The sequence below is a fragment of the Pseudophryne corroboree genome, chromosome 2 (genome assembly GCF_028390025.1).
Source record: "Pseudophryne corroboree isolate aPseCor3 chromosome 2, aPseCor3.hap2, whole genome shotgun sequence".
NCBI lineage: Eukaryota > Metazoa > Chordata > Amphibia > Anura > Myobatrachidae > Pseudophryne > Pseudophryne corroboree.
In genome coordinates, this window is record NC_086445.1 from 951592796 (window position 1) to 951613344 (window position 20549).

The 20549-nt window shown below is 39.9% G+C and overlaps 1 long non-coding RNA gene across 1 annotated transcript in view; it reads right to left on the bottom strand.

The window, feature by feature from the left end:
- Nucleotides 1–11460: 11460 nt before the first annotated feature.
- Nucleotides 11461–20549, bottom strand: part of LOC134987083 (uncharacterized) — a 138407-nt gene continuing 129318 nt past the window's right edge. The window contains exons 2-3 of the long non-coding RNA XR_010192815.1: nt 13393–13544; nt 11461–12449 (exon numbers count right to left, since the gene is read on the bottom strand). This is a non-coding gene — a long non-coding RNA (uncharacterized LOC134987083). The remainder of the gene's footprint in view (nt 12450–13392; nt 13545–20549) is intronic.

The window sequence follows — 20549 nt, forward strand, 5'->3', positions numbered from 1 at the left end:
CGACCTGTCATGTGTCGACCATTTCCATGCGTCGACCATGAGTCCATGTCAACCAATAGTGGTCGACCTAATGACTGTCAACCATCCAAACGGATACCAGTTTAAACCATCTGCAACTAAATTAGATGGTTTAGGCACTGATGTCTGAGTGATGGGCATGTGAAGACCTTAGACTGGCACTGCCAATGTCCTTAACAACAGGGCACCACCACTGATGGCAATAATACTTATCATTGGCCATAAGCCATCGATGGTTTTAAAACCATCGCTATTCCTGGCTCAAAAAAAGACCACAGTATATGAAATGTAGCAAAATGGGCCTAATAGTGAAAACAAACACAGATATTGTTGGGAATTCAAAGCTTGGTTAGTACTGCATGAATGTTTTTCTTTAATGAAGGAAAGGAGTGCTGGAAACACAGGAGCCCGAGTTAAGGGGTGTTGCACCATCCACCTGGCACACAGAAGAAGTACCGACCAGGAGCCACCAGCACCACATTTACACTCAATCACCGGAAATATGGCGCATGTGAATAAAACAGCAAACACTCTGGCACTTCTGGTGTCTTTGTTATCTTCACCTGTGCTGCTGCCAGCACCATCATATCTTCTGGAGGGTGGGGGCACGGATAAAACTTGCACACAAGCCCTCTCATTGCTTAAGTCATCCCTTTATAGTACAGAGAGATAACGATAAGTGTAGCAATAGCACACAGAGCCATAAATATATGTAGAGAGTCACACACACATCATTGTACCCAGGTAATAGATGTAGCAGAGTCTAGACCGAAATGAAGACCTTTAAAATATTTACTTTGTGTTTGTATCACTTCACATTCGCTGTCTAAGGTGAAATTCTATTTCCAATTTAGAGGAGAAAACTGATTTTTTAACTGCTATGGATTAAGTCATTCTGACCTGAATGAATCATGTATTTATATCAATCCCAATCTTGAAAGCATTGATCTAACTAATGACTTGGAGATAATTTCACATTCCAATTCAGCTTCTGCTTATGAGTTCAATAAATAAAAAGAAAAGGAATAATGATCTCCTCATCAGTACACCATGATGCTATGGTGTGTGTGTGTGTCTCTTCTATCCATCTCTATACAGGCGGCTTCTCGCACCCTCCTTCCAATTGCTATAGAAATGAGCACAGAGGTAATCTAAAGTCAGCTGCTTCAGGCTCATGATACTTCCTCATGCGGGGATGCACTGCTCGGAAACCCATCAACGTTATCACTTTCTTAGCGTATGTCAATATTTGAAATTACAGTAGATATGAAATTCCGGCGCATTGCGAGGTGGACGCAATGTAATCAATCCTAGGAGTCATAAAGGATGACTGAGGGGGAGGTTTACTAGTATCTGTACTTTTATTCTAACTATTAATATTTTATTTTACATTTCTCTATTTTATAATCTATACTTATAATAAAGTTGTAATGGTTGTGTCTGAACATAGAATTTTTTTTGAGAAATGTACTTCTTGGGACAGTGTGTGAACTCTGGAGACAAAATGTTTTTGTAGTTTGCCAATCTGTTCTGGAATCACGCAAAACTACGGAATGAACTTGGATTGAGTTTTCACTATTGCATAGCTTAGACACTTAGAAAGGAACTGAGGTATGTGTCACTGTCTTAAGATCTATTTTGTATGAAAATGAAATTATATATTAATCACTAATCAGGCATCTTATCTTGACTCATTAAGTTGCAGTATACATATCAATCCCATAGATGGCGCACCGTGACAAATCCTACATATCTCAATCACTGGTCATGTTACTTGCAACCTTTCAGTGTTACTGTAGGTTAAGTAGCAACAAATTTGGGATCTACAAGATGTTTGTTTGATTAAAGTGAACTTAGACTGGAATGTGAGATTGATTGCCCCTTAAATTGGATTTTATGGTTTACATAAAAAATGAGAAAACTGTTGATTATTGCTCATCGGTGTACTGTTGCAGGGACAAACGATCAGGGCTGCAGGAGTAGATCTCAGGACCAGCTATTTCTCCCATGCGCAGCTCTACATGGCTTGCTCACGAGTTAGTAGCCCCAAGTATCTATTTGTGTTAATCCCTGAAAAAAAACTGCAAATATTGTTTACAAAGATATTTTGTGATCAATGTCTACAATATAAAATATAGATAACAATATTATATGCCACTACTGTGTTTCTACAATTAGTTCTGCTGAGCAATAACAGACATCCACGCAAGCGTAGCCATAGGCAAACGCTAGTAAGCAAATAAAATTAGTCTATTTTATGCGCAGATACTGTTGGATGTTAATCCATTTACCATTGATCTGCTGTTCTGGTTATGTAGGCTGTGACGTCAATGGATTGACCAATGCTAGTTTTAGACATATTCTGACCTATGATTACATGTTCTTCTACATTCTACTTGTAACATATTTAGATGAATTCCAAGTTTGTATCTTCATGCCCAGATCAAGATGTGTTCTCATTCACTTAGTGTTTTGTGCAACATATTGTGTGAGATGCTAGGCATGACTTTAGCACTCAGCCATGCAGAACAATGTGCATTTTTCTTGAAATTGTGTCTTAGTCGCATTGTACTGTAGCTTCACACAGTGTACCAGGGACACTAGCTTAGTACTTTAGTCATACAGAAATTGCTTTGAAGTGTGTATAAAATCGCAGATTAAGCATGAATATGAAGGAAGCCATTTTGTGTCCTTAACCAATATTGATGAGAATACAGTCAACAGTGTAGCATCACTAATATCTAGTGACATTACTCGTTCCTCGTAAGGGCCGTCAACAGATCTGTTGGCTTCTGTAACTTGGGGACGTAGCATAGCGTGTGACAGTGTTGCTCCACTTATTTAACAATACCAGGGCACTCCGCAAAACCTGGGCATCATGTGCTGACGAATACGTCTTATCCAAGCCATCATGCTGGATTATGCAGGCCAGGATAATTCGTATCTAGCCATCAACTTTGTTCATTTTTTTTTAAGTTTTTAGAATCAACTTTAAATGTAAATAACATTTGTTGCGGTATATATCTATTTTAATAGCTGAATCTCCCTTCCCACTCCCATGATCCTCCACTACAGCACAGATCAAGGAGCAGACGGTTGGCCTGTCAGCACTCACAAGGGTAATGTTACTCTGGGTGACTCTTTGAAGCTGCTCATAGTGCTATAAAGCAACCAAAATGAGCTGTGTTTTATTGAGATCCCTGCAAAAGGCCTCTGTTCCTTCAGATGATCAAGCTACACCATGAAGTAGAAATGGAAATATTTTTTAAATGATTTGCCTTGGACATAATCATATAGTACTAATGTCACTGTTTATTGGCTGCAGTGATGTGTACAGAACTGATAACCGTGCAAAGCAATAGAACATGAGAGGCGAGCTGACAAACACACTGGGTAATATTGGTAATTGGCATATGTGATTTACCGGGCTTCTGTGCAAAATTTAAACTGCAGTTTGAACCATGTTAACCTTGTCTTGCAAAAGAACATCCATCAAACATTTATTGAATTTCATACATACACTAAAGCATGAGATAATGAATGGTAAAGCAATAATTATTGACGGGCCACATTGTATTATTAGATTATTCAGGTCTCTACAGAAGCCCAACTAGCAGCGCAAACTAAATTCCAGCAAGACAGAAGGTGGTCATGCAGCGTGCATACTTACACACCTTTACTATGTGCTTTAGTGCATGTGCCTTTAATTGCCTAATTAGAAAATGAGTTTACTTAAGACAAATGTAGAAACAAAGCGCACAATGGCATAAAGTAGATCGATGAGATATGCTCACTCTCAACACACTTGCCTGTTTGAATCTGCCACTGGAGATCTAGGGGGGAAATCCAAGTGGCAAGTTCATGGTGATGCAATTTGCGTCATGCATCAACAATTTGCACCCCCGATCTTGCCCATTTCAAGAGTGAAGAGGGCAGGACGCAAGAGGTGTCCTCCTTTTCCAGGACTCATTACACATATATCTTGAGTATCCCAGATGTTTCGGGAGAGTAGGAAAGTATGATTCATACTGTGGGGCAGATTCACTTAGCTGCGGATTGAGTAGCAGCGCCTTACTTATTCCCACAAGTGCCTGGAGCAATTTAATTACAGATCCATGACCAAACCGCAAGCCTCCCAGAGGGAGGGGTTAAAGCTTATTTCTGCCCCCATCCTCTGGAGGTGGGAGCAGAAATGAGGAGTAACTGCTTCTTCCAGGCTGCTTAGTATATCATTTCCCTAGGAACTAGTAACATCATTGAGGCAATATGGCATTTTGGACCTCGCACTTCAGTGGCATCACTAGTTCCTAGGGAATTGATGGGCTGCACAGTTATGAATGTATTAGTTCTGTCCATAACATTGGTGTCTCACTCTGTATATGGGACATGTCCAGTTTAAGACAAAAGAGAAAACTATATATAAATCTGCAAATGCCAAAACACAAAACATATTATATAGTACATTGTTTCATAGAGTTATAAACCTTGGCAAATTTTTGAGCCACATTCTCAAAAGATCAGTACATGGGGCTTCCATTAGAGTATCTAAAATGCAAAAAGAGACTGTATATATTAAATGGTCCCCTTGTTGAAGAGCAAATTATTAAGTTTCATTTTAATGGAAAACCATAGTAGTAATAACAATGACAATAATTAATGCAAATTGATGACCCAAGTAAGCTAAATTCTTCTGTATACATTATATAAATACTTGTATATATTGAGATATGTATATATTGCTTGACTATGGTTGATAAAGTCTAATTTACAGTAGATGACCATTGAAAACCTGTTGGATCTACGTACTAGGCCACAAAATCAGTTTAGTGTTACACATTGTACCCCAATCATTCCCCTCTCACATAATGATAGTGTTCAATGCTCAGCATCAATGACTTAATCTATAGTGATAGCAGCAGAATATTAACTATAGCCCAATGTCCATGGAAATGTCTTCATGGTCCACAATATGCCAGTATGGAACAAAGAATGCAGTGACGCTCAACCAAGTACTGTATCCCTTCTGCAGATGGTAGGGGATGGAGTATTTCGAATGAGGCTAAAGTCCCAAGGACTGGGCTGAAGTTTTTTTAAATTAATATAATTAATTTTCCCACTCTCAGTTCTTGGCATCAAGAGATGGACAGTGGTAACACTGCAGCTTAGCTAAAGCCTCAGTTCTTTTGGATCTCCATTGCAATCCTCCATTTCTTGACGTTCATCGTCTAATCATGCTAAAGATAAACTCATCAGACTCTGCTGCTCTTCACTATCGCTAGGTTGTCCGCTGTAAGAGGAGATACCGCCGTGAATAGGAGCAATCAGCCATAGCTTTAATAATGTGCCTTAACAAGGTTACCCAATAGTATTTCTATTGTTTAATCTATTGTCTTGGTGTGCATGCAAAGTACACCATGTGGCCGTACCATCCAATGAGCGGTTACCTCATATCTGGCCATTGCAGGTTATCCAATAAAACCAAATATCTGATTTTTTCAAATATTTCAACAGAATGCAAAGTTACAAAGAGGAGCCATTCTGGCTCTGGGAAGAATACTTAAAAGATCATTTAAAAAGTTTCTGTCTCTTACACAGTGGACTAACAAAATCCTTTTTTTCCGAGTTTTTAAGATGCCAGTGTGGTTTTTCTTCATAGTTGACAGGTCCACTTTAAACTAAAGTAGCTATTGTGTTTTCAAAATGACACAGCTCAGAGTCACAGTTTGAGTGAATTTTATTCTTATTGTCTGCAATCCAGGCAGTGATGCATGAATCCGCTATGCTCTTCTAACATGTTTTATTTATGTATTCCTGGTTTATAAAGCAGATCCTCACATTCAAGAGAGCAAGTTAACATATCATTCCCTGTTTGGTTGTAGAGGAGTCCTGAAATATCACTTCTTTACGCTAGAAATATAACAAGGAAGTTAAGAATTGAAGCTCCTGGCTTGGATGAGTGGAATATATATGTGTATTTATGAACTTCCAGACTATACCTTCTGCCTTGTACTCTCAAGTCTGACAGGATGCATATCTGCCAACCTCATACACTGCACAGTGTGATAATATAAGGGTGTTGCTTTGCAGTCTTGAAAAATAGCATTCATTACCGAACACTGCCCAGCTTAATGGACATTAGGAAAACTGACATGCAGGAGCAGAAACTTATCGCAATGTTCAATGCCTTAGACTGTATTGAATGGTAAACAGATGCTGATCATAGTCTGGGGTAATATATTTCCTTGACATTAAATTATTGAATTATTAGAAGTTACCAAGGTGTTTCTGGACTATATAAGGACTGCTGGTCTGGTCATGTGCATATAAGTTGCGTTTTAGTAATGTGTAGCAATAAAATCAGAACTCACCATTTACATACTGTATACAGATAGTAATTGAACATTTTAATATATCTATCCATATATATATATATATATATATATATACATACACACACACACACACACACACACACACACACACACATATATATATATATATATATATATATACACACACACATAGTATCAGTTGTGTATTATATTATTAATAATGGACAACTAATCCACCACCAAACTATATTACAAAGAATCTCAAGAATATTCTCCTAGACTGATAAATTGTCAGATCGGCCAATCTAGCCATATGACTGGCCAACATACAGACTAAGCTACACTTATTTTCTGCCAGGACACGCCACTTTTTACCTCTACAAATGAGATCGGTTAGAAAAATTCCAATCCATATCTAGATTTGATATTTACATACTTAATGGTGTCACAATCACTGCCTCTAGAGTATATTGTTCTGAAGAAATAAAATTCAGATGGGAGCTGCGGTGGGCGTAGCACAACAAATTGCAGCATCATGGCCCCATCTTTCACTGTTCATTGCCATAAATTGCTAATCATATCTTCAAGCCTCCCTGATCACCCAAAGCACTGAGGAAAGGGGAGGGAATTGCCAGGGAGTCTGGGAGCCTTCCATAAAACTCATGAGTCTCCCTGACAAGAACAGTAGGCAAGTATAAAGGCAGACAGACATTAGACTTGGAATAGTAATTAGCAAAGCATGCCTAAGAGGCATGGATCAATTAAGTGACAATGTTAAGGTTGATAGTCACTAGGTTGACACTAAATGGTCATCATGCATTAGGTCGACAGGCACACAAAGTTGATAGATGAAATGTTGATGGTGGAAAAGGTCGACAGGTAAAAAAATGTTTACAGGGTCAAAAGGTCGTCATGACAGTGGTCTACACACAAATGGTCGACACCTTTTTGGGCCCAAATTTTGTCTATTTCATGTTATGTGACCACTATAAGTAGAAACATATACCACTGCGGCTTTGATTGCCTTGCTTCAGGCATGGTTTCTATTCCCAATAGATGTCCACATGAATAGTAAATAAAGCAAATGTTGAGAAAACATGTGGAAAACCCAAAAAACATATGTCAACCAATTGTGTGTCGACCACTGCCATGCTGACCTTTAGTACCTCTCGACCTTAAGCACTGTCAACCTTTTGTACCTGTTGACTTAATACATGTCAACCACATGGTGGTGACCTACTGATTGTCAACCAATTCATTGTGTATCATCTGGATACCATGCCTAAGAACCTGTTAGCAATTCAAGGGATACTCCATATATATCTTTCTTTGAAGAATTATATATATCATTCTAATGCTTTAAGCTTTGGTTGAATAAGCCAAGATACTATGAGAGCAGTCTTATTGGAAGTAATCTAATTTACCCAGCCAAGATCTTAGAAGTGAAACACAACAACACTAAACAAGACGAGCCACATACAAACAGCTATTACTCGCCATCTGTTCACTCAGACAGAAAGTACAATGAATGCCAATAATAATCCATGCATATGTTCATACAGTGAGTAATGAAAACTGGTTATACTTACTCTCATGCATATTATCAACATTATCTTTTTGTATAGGAATCTGGTGATCACTCAGCGACAGGTTGTTTTGGGAGGCAGAAACGTTTTATAAGTGGAGTAGGAGAATTTAGAATTTCCCCTGGCATGAAAATGCTACATAACATATTACAAAACATTATCACAGATGCTGACATAGTACCTCTTCTAGACAGAATAGAGGGACACTACAGAATTATCTATGTCAGGGTTCATATACCTTATGCAATTTATAAATATGCTCAATATTAAATATGTACTGTATTCTGCATAAACTAAAAATATTCTCTCAACAAAAGAAAAAAAAATGTCTCCCAGTAAAGTAATCATTAAGCTGGGTACACACTTGTCCAATCCTCTGGGGAGCCAACTCTGGGGCAAACTCTGGATCAGACTGTTGACACAATCCTGTTGCAGACCTGGTTGCAGATTTTACATCAATTCAACGTGTACACACCTATCCAAATTTGCTGCAGATCTCCAATCTGTATCTGCTGAAACAATCTGCTGAAAGGATTGTGTCACTGTCTCACTCTTCCAAGCTTTCGCAGACCGGCTGCCACTCACCGGGATGTATTGGGAAAATAATTAAACAAAGCAGTCTCAGGAACGTACACACTTCTAAATTGGTCTGGTGATTGGCGATCTGGTCTTCTGCTTTATCAGCAACTTTAAAAGTCTTTTGAAAAGAACAGATGGCCAGGATTGAATGAAGACAGAGGTTCTGTGAGCGTACATCATCTACCAATGTCTGACCAACTGGTTGGTCTGAGAATGGATGAGAATTAGAAAAGTGCTTTACTGTTGAGTAATTGAGAGCAGGAATAAGCAGATTAATGGAAATATACATGGTAGTTGTACAAATATTGAATGGAGTAAATTAATAGCAGTCACATAATACTGTTTGTGGACCGTTAGTTACAAAAATTATGACAGTTACTCCAAGCAATAGAAAATAGCCCCTCATCAAAGCTAATCATAGATATCTCAATATTACAGTCATTATTATTCCAAAATAAACTCATTTTGTTTGATCCATCTTATTCTCAGCTAATTCATTACAATTACAATTGCAAAATCATGAAAGGTAACTTGACATATCATTCAGGCATAACTCTGGCTTCAAGTATAGTGCATTGCTTTCGCATTTTAAAGTGGATCAACAAAATTGTGATTTATTTTCTGATGATATATATTGTCATATTACGTAAAGTATAGCCAGCTATGGAATATGACATCTGGTGCAGGAGCTCTCTCGGTATCTCGCATATGCATCCTGTCTGTCTACTTGGCCTCTGAAGCCAGCTGAGGATACGACATGACCCACAGGTACCAGGTGTGCACACATTCAGTAGTCTGTAATTAACACTCTCTCCAGTGTGGCCTGCTCTCCTATTATTGCTGACATAGCTCCTGGCAAAGAATAATACTTACCGGATCCAGGTGTGAAATCACTCTTTCTCTGTGGGTGATGGACACTGCAACTACTTGTGCCTAGATTTGCCCATCTGCTCCCGTACTACTGGATACTGCTAAATGACCTACCACCACACAGAGCTGCTAAAACTGAGATGCCTCAGTGGCACTATAGAATATCCCTACATACTGTTGTTGGGAATCCAAATGTTATTGCATACTGCTGACCACAATTAGTACATAGGATGGCCACACCCCATTTTGTGGAGTAGCATTGCCTGTGGATGCAATCACATACAATAAGGAACATATACCATAAAGTACTTCAATCCTTATGGGGACTTTTTTGCAATGATGAGTTATATGACATACAGTACATGGGGTATAACTGCAAAGTAGTAAACAGTAGTAAATTTTAAGCTTAAACTAATTTTGCTTATTGCAATTCCAATGTAACCCTCATACCAAAAGTATGTGCACCACTGATGTAGAAGAATAGCAAAATAGACAACTTCCATTTTATTTCCAAGAATTCAATGTTGAGATAACTTTCCACATTATTATAGTAGTGCTAGCTCACACGAGTTTAGCAAATGCCCCACCGCCTGGTGACCTAATATGGAATGGTATAATACAGAAGATGTCGTATGAGCATGGCCACATTAAATCCACGTACCCAGACTTCTCCCTGATGACTCCAAGTCATGCTCAAATCAACAACAGCAATGCTCTAGACCAGTGGTTCTCAACTCCAATATTCAAGTATCCACAACAGGTCATTTTCTCAGGATTTCTCTACTCATGCACAGGTAAGTTAATCTATTTTACTGGATCAGTAATTATCCCACTTGTATCCGCAGAAAGAAATCCAAAAAACATGGCCTGTTGCCATGTAGAGTAGTAAAAACTTAGAGTTGCTGCCAACGGCAACACATTCTTCTTTCGAATGCTAGAATAAGCTATTGATTACTGTACATTGACTATAAGCCATCAACTACATTGGTGTCCCCGATACAGGAGATAGGATACCACAGTAAATATTTCTGTGGTTTCTACTATAGTTTGTATGGTCTATATATTAGTAGTTTAGGTTATACTTTTCTGGCTTTATACGGATGCCCCTATTAAGGTACTTGCTCAGTATATTTGAACATGTTGTTTGGTTTATTTATTGTTTAGTTTTGTGGTTAACTATGTGCTAAGCTTTATTGTTTTTTTCATGGCTGTTATGCAATGTATATAACTTACTAGGATACCTTTTTCATTCTCTATGACCATATCACACCACCAAAGCTTCATTATTATCTGAGTAGTATACAATGCTACTGTACACAATTTAATGTTAATAAAATGCAATCAATTATACAGGTTTGTATTATAAAAGACATTGGGGGGTCATTCTAACCTGATCACTCGCTGCAATTCTTCACAGCGCAGTGATCAGATCAGAACTGCGCATGCACCGGCGCCGCAGTGCGCCGGCACATGGCTGACAGCTGATGGCTGTCGTTGCCTAGCAATCGCCTCTGCCTGATTGACAGGCAGAGGCGGTCGCTGGGCGGGAGGGGGCGGCACGGCGGCGTTTGGCCACCATTTTGTGGGAGCGGTTCGGCCAATGCAGGCATGGCTGGACCATGCAGGGGCAAGCCGCAGCGGCTGCGTGACGTCAAACGCAGCCTCTCTAACCCGGGCAGTGACGATAGCTCCCGGCCAGCACGCAAAAGCTGCGCTGGCCGGGAGCTACTCCTGAAGTGCAAAAGCATCGCCGCTGTGCGATGCTTTTGCACTTCTGCGACGGGGCAGGGACTGACATGCGGGGGGGGGCAAGCCCTGTGCTGGGCGTCCCCCCCGCATGTCTGTGTTCCTGCTCGTAGCTGTGCTAAATTTAGCACAGCTACGATCAAGTCGGAATCACCCCCATAGTGTTAAGCAAATAGTACTTTTTTTTTTAATCTATGAATTAAGAAGAGTGTGGAACACTTTTTTTTTTATTAAAGTTTACTTCTATTTTTTCTGGCAACAAATAATAATTTTGTAATTAAGGTACAACGATTCAATGTAGAAGTCAAAATAACACAATAACAAGCACACTTAAAGATTTTTTTCCTTACATAAATAAGTTAATTACGATTTAAAGTAAATGAAAAGTGAGTCTGATGAAAATGATTCAAAACATCAGGTAAATACATCCTCATTGAACTCTGATTGAGTTTCACTGTGTCTTCTCCTTTCCATTTCTTAATTAATCAAAAATAACATTTCCAATTAATTTTCATTAGTATGAAGCAAGTGCCTCGAATATAAACGATCAATTACTTTCAAATGACAACTTAGGCATCAATTTAAGAATAACCAATACACATGATTTGCATTTGAACTATAAAAATATACACAGGGAGGAGGCGGTGTGGAAGGCAAATTAGCCGTCCATATTCCATGTGTTCTGTTGCTTAAACAACAAAACACTCTTGTGAAGAAAGAGAGGTCAGCACCACTCTTGTTTAATTGGGATCTTTAACCAGTGAGATGAATTATTTCTAAAAAGCAATTATCTGGGCTATTTTTTTTTTCTCCCAGAACTGCCTGAATACTGAGCAAATGTATCATCGATGGCTCTATTCTCTGTGAAAGGCTGTGCAAAGTGATAATTAATGGGATTTTGGCAAATCTCACACCCTTTGAATGTACTTTTTTTGCAAGTGTGGTCTATGTAGCTGAAATAGAAATGTATTTTGTTTTTTAAATAGATGAGAAATGTACTGTAAGAATTTCCTTTTTGTATTATTTTTAGATCTCTTTTATTGTAAACAGTGGGCTGGATTTATCATAAGTTGAAGTCAACATGGGATAAAATACTGTGCATGGCTCTAAATATTCCTATGGTCTACTTGGGTGCAAGATCAACGAACAGAATAGTAACGATCACTTGCCACCCATTTACACCCAATAAGATGCATGCAACCCGAAATCTCCCATAGTTGCCCACGGCGGCTCCAACACATGCCTCGTTGCTAACAATCTCGATATCTGTCTGCTGAGTGTATGTCCATGTATCTTTGAATTAGGCCCATTGTCTTCCCTATGAAATAAAAACGACAGGATGGAAACAATGATTTACAAAGCAAATGCATTCAGTCACATTTCAATACTCATAGAAATAATAATTATAGAAAATGATTTTATATCAACACAAATTACTTTAGAGTTTAGCTTGAAGTAACAATATTAATCCACTGGTATAGAGTTAGAACAACAATCATTGATTTAATAAATATAACGGATTGTTCTCTAATTTCTTTTTATTCCTAACCAGTTCACCTCTAACCAGTTATCAGACACCTGCTCAGACCGCAGGTCACCTCCCATCCCCTAATGCACACAGGAGACGAGCTTTCTCCCAATAAGGTTTATTTAGCCCCTCTGTTCCCGCTTGCTGGCAACATTCATTATGGTAGGAAACTGGTTTAACACCAACATAAATATTCAATCCAGAAAGACAGATCTAAAGTGTTCTGTGACCCATCTGATGTCTGGAAATAAGTTTTCCTCTACTGCATATCTTTGTTCTCTAGATAATAGGTTTCTGCTTTTCTCTTCTACGATTCGTGACAGCTAAGCTCCATGTCGGTTACCATTGTGTGTAGCATGAACGCTTTGTTAACGTTTAGTTCAATCAGCAGAGTCTGTCTCAGAACAGTTTTTAGGCCATAGCAGGAGGCTTCTGTTTTAGGACATAGTGATAGCACTGATAGGTGGAGCTTATCCACTTTAATAAATTCAGTAAGTAGTACGAGGGTGAAGGGTCATTATCGTACACCAGTTCCACACCACACTTTATATATAAACAAGCTTCACTTCAGCTCATTCTGACCAAAGGGCCACACTCAGTGACTATTCTATGGGACCTGTAACAGATGGTGAGGAAGCGCCTGAGATTAGAGTACTCAGCTACTAGAATGCACAATGATTATTTCTATATTCATAACAACAAGAGGAAGTAACTGCGTAGTAAGATGACATACCGTACTAATGGTCACTTCTGAACCAGCAAAAGATTCAGGAATGGAATACCTCATTGTTGGAGCAAAGGTGCCTAATGCTCCACCATGGACATAGCAAGGAGCAGGAAGGCCAGTAAGCGGCACACCTTCATTCCAGATTTTGAAACTGGATCCTTAAAAAAAAAATGTTCTGCATTAATGATTTGGGGGTTTATGGGTTGGATGGAAAAAAATAACACCTGCTAAGTCCATCTACCATCATTTTAGGATCCTCCAGACCTTCATTAATTTTAAACTTGTAATGATTTTCTCTTAAATGATTGGTGCAACTTCATTTATCTCTGTAATAAAACTAAGTGCTGATAAAAAGTACATCAGCAGGTTGACACGTGCATGGCGGACCTTATGTGTACAACTTGTGAATTCAGCTATTAATGTCCAGACTCCAGGCTAGTAGGATAAAAATGAAATAAAAATAAATAAAATAAAAATATATACACACACACACACACACACACACACACACACACACACACACACACATATATTTATTATGCAGATATTATGACGAAGTCCCCTTTCCCTCTTATAGTGCTCTTTGTGGGACCCTTGAATTAGAGGGATGACTGAGAGAAACCGTATACTGGAGTAAAGGGTATGATGAAAGAGACAAAGTAAGTTGAGAGGCGAGACCCGAAAAAAGAATGAGAGCGACTTCAAACAGTAGAGGGGGGGTTAAAGGGTGTGGTGGAAAAAGGAAAGACAGAAAAAAAAAACACAAAACACTCAAGCAATTCCTTGGACAAAAGCTAGTATCTTATATTAATTATGTGTAGGGGACACTGATGAAAGATTTACCGTGTATGTTTGAATGTGTTTCATCCATCAAAATGTGACCTTGGTAGGTGTAAGCGAAATCACAATGAAAATATATAAATTAGACTGAGGTCTGGTATCCATCAACTATAAGGACGTGTAGCGAAAAACACTAGTGATCTACTTAACAGTAGACCACTAGTGAGTAAAGATTTTCCATTCTTCCTTACTGCAGCAAAGATCTTCTATTGACACACATCACCAACAAAACTTTGCCGGGGCAGCTGCTCGATTCTCAAAATAAAATGTAAAAAAAAGTTGTTGTTTTTTTAAAACAAAAGCAATATGCTTTACATAAATAGATAAATAAAATAAAGTTATGCTGTCTGTCCCTGCTATCGCTGTGGCAATGCCTGTACCTTGTTAAAAATGTTTTGCCAGCCAGGAAGCTTCTAATAGCATTGATGTCCTATCTCACTATAATAAATATGAGTTGGGGTTGTGTTACCGGCGTCCAGGACCCTAGCTGTCAGGATCCCGGTCGCAGATTGCCGATGCGAGGGGAAGGGGGGCGAGCACAATGAAGCCCCTTGCTGCGCTCGCCCCAGGTTCTATTCCCACTCTATGGGTGTCGCGGACACCCACGAGTGGGAATAGTCCTTGTTAGTCTGCATGCCGACTGGTGGGATTTCGTATGGGCGGGATGTAGGGTCTTCTGACCGCCGGTCACATAACTACATCCTGATAAATATATCCCCTTGTCTTATTGTAAGGGAAACATGCTCCACTAAAAAAGAGGAACACCTTCTAAATGACGCACTCTCCTCCATATGATGCATGTCCCAGGAAAACAGTGGTTTATGAGCATAGCCATTCATGTACCTAACCTGCGGTCACCAAGGAACGTAATAATCAGTCAAGTTCCTCGCAAGGAAAGATGATACATTATGCACCTTGCAGACATCACAATATCGGCCTCAATGCATATCCCTGTAACAACAAGCACATAAGCACAAAAGTTGTGCATGATATTACAAAACGACTGGTCCACACTTTTACAGAAGACTTTTTCTGTCTTCAAGTGTACTGAAGAACACTGGACAACTGGTAGTAGTTAATAAGTCGACATAAATTTGTTTTAAAATAACAGCCCAATTGTATTTAATTGTATATGATTAATTGTCTCTGACTGCAAAGTCTGCAGCCCCTGGAAGGATGTTATAGCTGGTGAGTCAGCACAGTATGCTCTCACTGCTAATCGCATACCAATCGCATACAAAGGTGCCACGGAGTTTCCTCCCTCTGAGACTGGCAGCCCTCTGTGAGATGATTCGCAGGAAGAGCTTCCAATTGGAAACCACTCCAGAGCTATCTTTGTCTACTGCTCCCTGTCTGCTCATGGGGAAGTAGAGCCGGGAGCCGAAGCCAAGAGCCGGAAAGGAGCCCACTGGCGGTGGCAATGTAGTGATGGATATTTACTGGTGGGGCTGCAGTCCTGCAGCCCCTAGGTAAACTCCACCACTTGACAGTCAAAATGATGACAGCATTATGTCAAGGGGCCAGTGCAGATGCTGTTATACGATTATTTAAAACATTTTAGCTGTGTCGGCATTATACTTTAACATGATGCTTTACTATCACGTTTCAAATGATAATGCCAAAATGGTTAATATGCTTTAAATCAAATTACAATAGTGTCAGAATACTGTTGTAGGTATGTATCCCTACAGATCACTCTCAAACTACATACTATACATTTTAATTGATTTTAAGTATTATTCTGTACAACTTTTCTGGTCTCTATTCTATTTTGCAACAATTTTTTAATTTATAATAACACTAAAGTGATTATAACATAGTCTACTACTAACTAAATGCTAATCTAAGGGTTATTATATCTAATTCATAGCTATAATTTGGGTTTTGGAGGACAATATTTTATTTGCAGGATATTCTCTTCCGTCATTGTACTGAAGCTTAAATATTGTGTACAATGTACGATTAGCAGAGCATTCTTTTATGGATTTTAACTGTATTTAACATTTGTTGGCTCTTTAAAACAGAACAGTTGGTCCAGTGAGGAAATTGAAAGTCCGCCAATATATCAGCACAAGTTCTCACATAAAGACATTAATGAAGTGATGGCCAATAGCAGCCCTAAGGTTATATACAGCCCTCCGATCATCCACCTGCAGCCCCTAGCTCCTTCTTGCTTTATTGTCAGATTTGTTTGTTACTGTTGTCACCTTTATGCTTGTTGATATGTTATTACAGGCAGGTGTCCCTTTGATCAAATGTGTTTTTTCAAATTTTTACTGCGATTAAGAGTAATGTGTGTCACTTTAGAAGGATAGAGGGATGCTCAATGTGGCCCTCAAAGTGCATCAGGCTGCCTTCGTTGTTGCAATGTGTCCTTGCTACTGAGCAAGTGAAAAACACGTTAGCTAATGGGGTCATACATTTGCAATTAAATGGGGCAATTCCCTGTTTTGCAGATGAATGGGTTGCATCATCGGCAATATCCAACATGTTGTAAATCCTTAATTCAATGATTCTGGCCTAAAAATTATTTAAATCGGAGGATCTGGGATTTTTAACATGCAGGATTTTGCAGATCCCCCTGAGAAATCGACGATCATCGCAGTCCTTACATCAGCAGATCTAAATCGGAATTGGGGAATCGCCGGGTTAGATGTATAGCCCACATAAGCTCTAGAACAAAATAGTCCATGGTGTTATTACAATAGGCAGATCAACTTGTGTGACCAACTGAGCCCCACATGTGTGTTACCCACTTGGACAGATACAGCTATTTGCATGCTTCCCAATTGTCCCGAGTTCAGTGGGACAGTCCCACTATTCGGATACTGTCCCGCCCGTTGGTCAGTGTCAGCAAGTGGTGGGGCAGGATGGGGGAGCCTGTGATCACTGTTGCTCTGCAAAGCAGCCGGTGATCACTGAATAGATGTCGTGATGTGAGGCCCCGCCCCCTCCACTTGAAGTCCAGTCCCTTTACCCGAGGCCTTGACCCTATTTTGGATACGTCAGGTCTCGCATCTGAAAAGTTTAAAGCTGGGAGATATGCATTTGGCAGCCATTTGGGGCACACTACGTTAGATATTGATCAGAGTTTGACCCCATTTTCAAAACAGTCCTAATAAATTTCGGGAAAAGTCCTGATCACGTTAATCGTGATTTGTGAAAAATGTGGACTAATATACTGTGGTATTTGTGGCAAATTCTTCTCAAACACAACATGCAGTGTGAATGTATATTAAATTAAATGTTCATATACAGTATAAGTAGAGTTTGCATTTTGGTGGAGGGAGGGGATTAAGCAGCGGGTTTATTAAGAAAGGAGGGGACCTCTGGGCTGTCTCCATCTGGACCCCCTCCACTCTAGCCGGCAGCGACAGTGACTCATAGCACTAGGTGGTATGCAGGTCTCCGGAAAAATGCACGGCAGACATTTTTCTGTGTTCTTCCCCACTGCACATGGGTGAGATGCTGGGAAAATGGCTGCAGCACCATTTTCCTAGAGACCTGCGCACCACCTAGTGCTCAGGGTCACTGCTGCAGGACTCCGTTGAAAAGATGGGTGTGCGGTGCGGGCCCCTCTGTACCCAGGGGCCTGTGTGCACCTCACTCACTGCACCCATTATAGACACACCACTGGGGATACGTACAGATACCCCATGGAAGCCTGATGCCTCACTCTAATAAACTATTAACAACTGCTACCAGCAGCATGAATACACCCATGAGGCATAGGGGTAGAATTGTTAAACCTTCTAAAACAGATAAGTGGTCTTTTTGCCTATAGCAACCAATCACATTCAGTCTATCATTTCTCTATTGTATTCTAGAATATGATAGTATATGATTGGATGCTATAGACAACACCACTTGTCTGTTTTAGAAGCTTTAGTAAATCTACCCAAAAAAGTATGCGCAAATGCTAAAAATGAAACAACACAGCGTCATCCTGACATTCAAAATCCTGATGGATCCCAGTAATTATTTTAACCCTACCCTATGCCATTCTGCAGCCAACCTTAAACATTTCCTCCTGAAGCCTATTCCTAACCATCAATCCCGCTGCAGCCTAACCCTAATTCCCCCATGTAGCCTAACCCTAAGCCTTCACTCGCGCAGCATAACCTAACTCCCCTCCCGCAGCCTAGCCCTAACCATGTCCTCCTGCAGCCTATTCCTAACCATCCCTACCACTGCCTAACCCTAATCACCCATCCTGCTGCTGCCTAACCCTAATCCCCCCGCATAGCCTAACCCTAGCTGCCCTTCACTGGACGAGCTCCCTTGCTCTCTCAGACTCTTACCAACCTTGCAAAGCCTCAAACGGGCACTGAAAACCGACCTGTTCATCAAAGCAAACCCTTCAAAAAACGTAACCAGTTCTGAGGTCACTCTCCCCATCCTTGTGCCTTGGTCATCTCTATTCTGCTTACATCCTGCCCTCAGGTTTGCTTGCACCTCATGTCACCTGCTTGTCTTCCCTCTCCCTCTAGATTCTAAGCTCTTTGGAGGAGGGCCCTCTTCTATCCTGTTCTCACAGCCCCCTTCTATCACACTTCAACTACAGCCCTCACCTACCCAGCAGCCATTTAACCCCCTTTTTCTCTCACTCATAGCCGTTCATCTCTCCCAATAACTGCTTCGCTTACCCTACACTCCAGCTGTATTGAGATGTGTTGTTAATTGATACTTGTGCTCCGTCTAGTTTTCGTTACCATAATGCGATGCCGTGTTTACCCAGTATTGTTCTAATGTGTGCTGTATGTACAGCACTGCAAACCACTTGTGGTGCCCTATAAATAAAATTTAATAATAATAATAATAGTCATAATAATGACAACCCTCCCAATACTGCCTAACCCCAGTAATTACTGCCAGGATTCCACGGTCAGTGTTCTGACTGTTGGGATCCAGTCTGCCAGGATCCTGACCACATCCCCTCACTTCATATTGATAACTTAACCCTCTTATCTTTGTGCTTGTTTATACCGGTCTTGTTTTGTTACTGTACTAGTTACCAGCCCATCAAAATGATGGAACATCATAACAGTAATGTCCGCGCCGTGCGTGCCTAAACGCGGCAACATTTAAATTGCTCCATCAGGCGCCATCTAGTGGCTGCCGGCATGCAAAACACTTGAATCCCCCCAATAGAGGTGAGGAGCAGCGTTAGATTTTTATTATAGGATTTGTTCTCAATTGTACAGCACTGCAGACTATGCTTGAGCTATGTAAATAAATCTGAATCAAGTAATGAAAGATTTCTACAGGCAAATGGCCAGAAAATTCTTAGAGGAATGAACACAGAAGAGTTTTGTGATTATTATTTACATGTAAATGGTGCAGTGCCCAGGGGCCACTGTTGCAGCATTGTGTAGATGACACAATCATGATTTGTGCCGAAGGTGACATTTTGGCTCAGAGTATGGGATTAACTAATATCCTTATCATCAACTGGAATCATCAAATGCAATGCAGGAGTAAGTGGAAATGATTATTAAATATGGTGTCCTTTCCGAATAAATCAGCTGAGAAACTATCCTTGGACAGGTCAGATGGATGAAGAGCCTTGTTCAGACTGGAAACCTTGTGTTCCAAAATTCATTTATAAAACTGATACATTGATCCATTTAAAAATGTCATATTCATTAATCTAAAGCACAGCAGATTTAATAATAGGCATTTATTTATGATGATAACTTGTCATCCCATCTATGGAGGCAGCTCTACTGATGGCCACTGAATGTCATCTGGGCAAACAAAAACCATCAAATAGACGATTCAAACAGAATTATAAACAGCAATGCCATAAAGCAACAATGAGCCGCAAATTACACAAATGACCAAAACGTTGTGCTTTGCTGTGAATGTCATGACAATCTAGGCTTATTTTCTTGCTAAACAACACAATTTCTACATTGCATCTACTCACATTGCATTGTTAAAAAGGAAACAATCCTATAATTTATATCATTGGAAAACTAACGCTAGATTTATTATGGCAAATAATACATTTCCCAATGTACCATATTGTACACCATCGAAAGGTTCGACTGCACAGTGTACTACATACCCTCCAACACTACCAAGGTGAAAACCGGTACTAAAAATCGGAAAAGGGGCGTGGTTACGTGTAAAGGGGACATTGCTAAGCGCCGATCCCATAGGCTTCCATTGTAATGGGAGACACTGAAAACCAGTACAAGGACTCTTTTGGCCAGTACAGACAATCAAAATACGGTACTGTACCAGCCAAAAAGGTACAGTTGGAGGGTATGATACTATCCTCTTTGGTCCTCCTCTTATGGGTCAGTTCAATTAGGGGC